Source organism: Puntigrus tetrazona, chromosome 5 (genome assembly GCF_018831695.1).
Source record: "Puntigrus tetrazona isolate hp1 chromosome 5, ASM1883169v1, whole genome shotgun sequence".
Lineage (NCBI taxonomy): Eukaryota > Metazoa > Chordata > Actinopteri > Cypriniformes > Cyprinidae > Puntigrus > Puntigrus tetrazona.
Window position 1 is genome coordinate 20,442,382 of NC_056703.1, and position 5,736 is coordinate 20,448,117.

General features: G+C 35.4%; 1 pseudogene; it reads right to left on the bottom strand.

The window, feature by feature from the left end:
- The window catches only part of LOC122344792, an 11,915-nt pseudogene extending 10,709 nt beyond the window's left edge, over positions 1-1,206 (bottom strand).
- Between the last annotated feature and the right edge of the window lie 4,530 nt (positions 1,207-5,736).

Here is a 5,736-nt window from a genome sequence, read left to right on the forward strand (position 1 = left end):
ATTTGCTTTTCCTCTTTTATCTCCAAGTCAGTTTCTGCGCTTCAAACATACAGATTAATTAACAATACCACTTGCCATTGTTTGCAGCATTTACCACTTGAAAAGTAGGTAGTTCAAGCTGCTGTGACAAATTTTTATTCACGGTTCAACATATAGGTGGAGAATCATATTCAAGAAATCTTTAAAAGGCATGAATGTTGATAGTTCACCCAAAAGTAGAAATTCTGTCAATAATTACTCCCTCATGACCTTCCTTCACCTTCAGAACACAAATCAGAGAGCTTTCTGACTGCATACAGCAATGCTTTTTGTGTGCATAACTGATTCACATGGATTATTTTAATAATGTATTTATTACCTTTCTGTCTTAACTTGCTGTTTATGGAGGTCAGACAGCTCTTAGACTTCATCAAAAATATCTGAAGATGTGAATGAAGAATTACGGTTTCTGAATATGCAGTGTAAGTAATCAATAACAGGAATTTACATTTTTGATTGAACTAACTCCTTTAATGGACCTAAACTGGCACGAACTGGCAATAAAAAGTTGTATTTAAACATTACCTTTTCTAAATACTGTAACAAATGTAATAATCATTGTTAATGTTAACATTAATTAATGTGACTGTATTGTTAAGTGCTACCAATTAACTTCATGTATAATCTCTAAAAAGCGTAACTGGCAATGAAGAATCAACAGGCACAAAGGAAAAACAAATTTGCTGAAAGCTGAAAACAAAGAAGACCTACAAGCAGTGACAATACATCAGCGTTGAAACATCGCATGCAGGAATACAGACCAGTGAAGCGTGGTCCATTAAAAACGCGAGGACCAGGAGACGCTCTACGTGGGCTTTGTTGTAACATCGTTTGGACCAGAAGCTATTTCTCATGAGTGAAACTGTATCTCGAGCTCTGTTTGGGAATGACAGGACAAGACATCCTACACTTGGATGATGACTGATTTTTGCCTACAGCGTGGAATGTCGCTGACGCGCATTCGCGTGGATGATCCAGCACTGTAGGGCAAAATCAATTCAACAGAGCTCAGATGGCTTTTCCTGAATTAAAATACTGATCAAATGTGTCTATGTGGCAAGCGCGGGTGCTCTGATGTATTTCCAGCATGTTAATGCTTTATACCTGTATGTGGATATCCTGCGCTTGTTGGCGGGTAGGTACCACGTGCAAACCGGGAGCAGCCATTGAAGCGAACATGTGGCGGCGTCGTCTGCAAACACGTGGCGCTACTGGAGCAGGGGTTTTTCAGGAGCCCTGTGTGTATATTTACAAGAGAAGTGGGTGAGAGTCTCTCCCTTCCACTGCACCATCAGGAGAGGATTTCAGACACATATATATGTGAGGACACACCAAGACACTTTCCTCAAAACTGTATCTATACGGATGGATCTCGGATTTAGATCTTCAATATGCAGTGCTTTAACTTAATACAATTTTCATTTTTGAAACTGTTTAAATATATGCAACAAAAAATCACAAAGAAATGGGCAGTAACATGTTGAATGAAATGTAAAATGTTGAAGCAGAAAGACTGAAATAGTACTTCACGTATAAAATGTACTCCCATAATCTTTTTGTTGTATTTACAAATATTATTTTTTTACAGTCAGATATCTTTTAAAACATTAAGGAACAATTTTGAAAGAAAACAATTTGGGAAGAAGAATTTGATAAGAAATGTTTAAGTTTCTTAAATTAAGTAAAAATTTTTATTTGTATACTTAAGTATTCTGATAAATCTGTAAAACAGTTTATGGCATCATAGATCTCTTATAACTTGACACATTAAATATGAAAGTCTGAGTTCCATTTGATCTCTATTTAATCTTGTTGCTGTCCTGTCTACAAAATAAAAAGAATGGCATAATAAAGAAATTTCATATGGATTTGTTTTTCTTGGAGGGAGTGTCTTGAGTATGAAACCTATTTTCGTTATAAAGACTATTTCTTACAGTTGTCATTTTATTTATACTTTTTTAGGGGGTAGTGTTCACCCAAAATCTAAATCTGGCAAACATTGTCAACATTTAACTTAAAAACACAAATAGAGATATTTTTAATGAAACCTGAAAGATTTTTGTGCCTCCATTTAAAGCTATTCCCTGAAAAGTTTGATAGTTAAAAGTTGCAGTTATAAATGATCTGGAAATCAATTTCTGAGCATATATTTAACAGTCAGTGTTCAAACGTATCATAGAACAATAATCACAACAATAAGAACTTTTAAAATTGATTTAAAATTAAGTTAAAACAGTTAAAAATATAGAATTATTACACATAAAATACATAATGCGGTAACTTTTCGGACGTAGCATAGTGCTCTTTCAATAAATGCACAGTTTAACAGATTTTTGAGTTTTGAGTTGTAGGTTTAAATGTGGCTAATGTTTTTAGCAAATCTTTCTACATCACATCTGTAAACATAAACAAAAAGTTGTTCTGGTTAGTAGGCTATATGACAGGATGCTGCAGGAGGCGGATCGTTTATAGCCTTTTCTTAAAGCACATGAATTAATCAAAAGTTTGATTTTGATTGTTGATTCATTGTAATCTAGAAAGGATTATGTGTTAATGAAACACATGCAACTGAAATTAAATTGCATTCCAGTTTTAAATGTGCATCTGATTAAAGAAAACCAGGGATGGCACAAGTTTTGTATTTTAAGAGAACCAGTTCGAAGGAAGAATAATTAGCTTTTTGGGTTGAAAGAATTTCTCAGTATAAACAATTAGAGACTGTACATATAATGAAATCTTCACGCTTAAGATACGAGAAGTAACTGTTTGTTAGATTTAATCACCATTGGTAGCATGATTTATTGTAATGCTTTTTCTAAATTAGTCTTACTTAGCTACTCGTTTAGATGACAATATCACGGTGAAAAGTCTTATTTGGGTCTTATATTCCAAGGTGTATGCTAGAATGTGCGATTACTAAATACAGGTTTAACACTGGTGTGGTGACCAGACAACTTCAAAACATTAGATGCATGGTAAGAAAAATAATTGCACAAATAGCTGCAATTGCAACTTAATAAACATAGATGGCAACAAAGAGGCAAAGCTTACAGACTGCGGCTTTAAATTTACCAAGACATTGTAAAAGTAATCCATCTTAATTAAATTAAATAGCATTTTATTACGCTGAACACATACATAGAGCTCATCAATATGGTAAATGGAAGCTTGATTGACATGAAAAGTCCATTGAGGTTTGTCTTGTGTCATTTAAGCACGTTTGACATCTGTTCATCATGTAAAGTGATTGTGTCTCCTTGGATTAAAATGCTTAATTTATATGGATTCCATTTATTTTTATGAGCAATTTGAAGTGTTACAATTTTAGCGGCATGAACTTCAATGTAGAAACTGAAGCTTCCATACTTGTCTTGAAAACATCTGCAATTAATGAGAGTCCTATGCAAATAAGACTTTTCAACATTTCAACAATTGTGTAGTGACATGTAAAAACGGAAATCCTTTTTATGAAAAAGGCCTCCGTGTGAATGTTTATGACAGAATGTGTGTGGCCTGTACTACATATCTCTGATTGATATGGAAATAACTTGAAAGCCTCAACATGTTTTATTTGTTTGCTAGTAAAACTGCGAGCGCCTCATTTTCATCCATCTCTGAATATGAACTTTCAGACCACCCAATACTCTCGACTCACTATGACCTTGAGCAACAAAGGACACCTAGTCACACACACACACAAACACAGACTAAAGGCAAAATCTGCAGGCGCTCTTTATGAGACCCGGGATATTTGCTCCTTTCAAAGCCCTCATTTCTGAGACCTTGATGAGAGGCCATGCCATGAAACAGATTCTTTTTTTTTCCAAGGTTTCCATCCCATCTCTAAGACAATCAAGCTCAAGGTCAAAGATCAAACCTGCAATTCAATTCATCATGAACGTCATAAAATCTCTCTTTCAAAGCTTCTTGATTAGCTCCTTAGAAAGGGGCATGAGGGATGGACCACAGCACAGGCAGACGTTGTTGCCTTAGCCATGTGATCATTAGACAACCTTCAAGTGCCTTTTAGTAGCCTTGAAAGCTGCATTAGAGATGCATAGAGGTTGAGGGGTTTCAGTTTAACACCTTCTTATCTTCTTTGTGATTGATTAGAATGTGTGATTCGACGACAGCGTTTGCAATGAGTACTGGATACTAAGATGCTTGAGCTAAAGATCAATGGCTGGATCTGACTGTCAGAATAATGAAGTTCTGCCACATATGTGCCATTATTCACAATAGGACAACCAGAATGTTTTTTAAAAGACCCCTACGCTTGAAGATGTAGTAATGACAGCCTGAGGCTGTTTTTAGGTTGTGCTGTGTCATATCCTGTCAGTAAATGGGAATGAGAATAACTTTGGCAATGCAGTTGAAATAGTCAAGATAGTACGCTGGAACAAAAGGTCTGATCAACAACCTTTCAAGAGACTCTGCCAGAAAGAGACACAGAGATGTTACGATGGATGGAGAGAGAAGCAGTCTAAACTAAGAAATGCTTTTAAAATAGCTGCAGAATTCCAACCACCCTCCTTATAGCTGCACACATAAACATAGACACAATCTTTACATGAGACACAGACAGGAAAAGCAGAGTTGTAGGAAAATGGGTCAGTGACACAATAACATCTACAAAACATATGTGCTGCTTAGTAATGCCATTAGTCTATCTATCCATTGTCTATCTATCTATCTATCTATCTATCTATCTATCTATCTATGCAGCTTATAATATGTATAAAAACTCTTTATCTTATTTTTTGATGCACCCACTTATAAAGCAAAAACGGATTAATAGCACTCAAGGTCTTTTACATCAAACAACTCCACCTCACGGCCTCACTTCCCTTCTAAAAGCATCTCTTATGAGCTACTTAGCTGCTTTTAAGACTCTGACGCAGAATATTAAAATGTTCAACTTCCACAGTATTTTTGTGTTTTCAGGAGAAGGTCAAGTTAACGTCATTAGCTCATCTGAATTAAGATGCGCTGTAGGTCACGTTAAAAATCAGAGATTGTTTCTTCGGTTGAACACCAAACTTAGATTTTTGCAGAATTATTGGGTAAACTATCTAATTATTAACAACAAGTTAATAATTAGAATAGAAATTAAATTAATATGCAAGATGTTTTAATGCAGCCCATCAAAAATAAAGACTGAAATAGATTAAGGCCATTGGCAATTAACATTAAGGAAAAGTACTTCAGTATGCGCTTGTCTAATGATTTCATAGGAAGGATTATGGGATGTATGATATCAAATCCAATATTGCAAGAAGAAATGGAAAAAAAAAGAGAAAGCGAAATAAGTTGAACGAGAGAAGAGCAAAAAAAAAACAGCCAGCTTATTGAAATCTACTCTAATATTTTCATCAGGCTATTTTTTCTATTTCCTATGGAAGGAACAGAATGTAGTGTTTATGGCTGTCGGAGCGTCCTGTCCATTAATCTCTCCATAGCTTCACCAGTATGCCTCTCAACAGCAATGGTTCAATGAAATTATGTGGGAAAAGACTGTGGAGAGGTTTTTAATCATTGACGTCACCAATACAGAACAACAAATTCAGTCTTGAACATCTGATGGCTCACACTCAAAATAACCAGCATGCACATGTGGAAACACACGAACACAAGGTTTTCTAAATATATGATTGGCTGGCTGCAGGATGTGCCATCCTGTTTTTTTTTTTCGTTGGT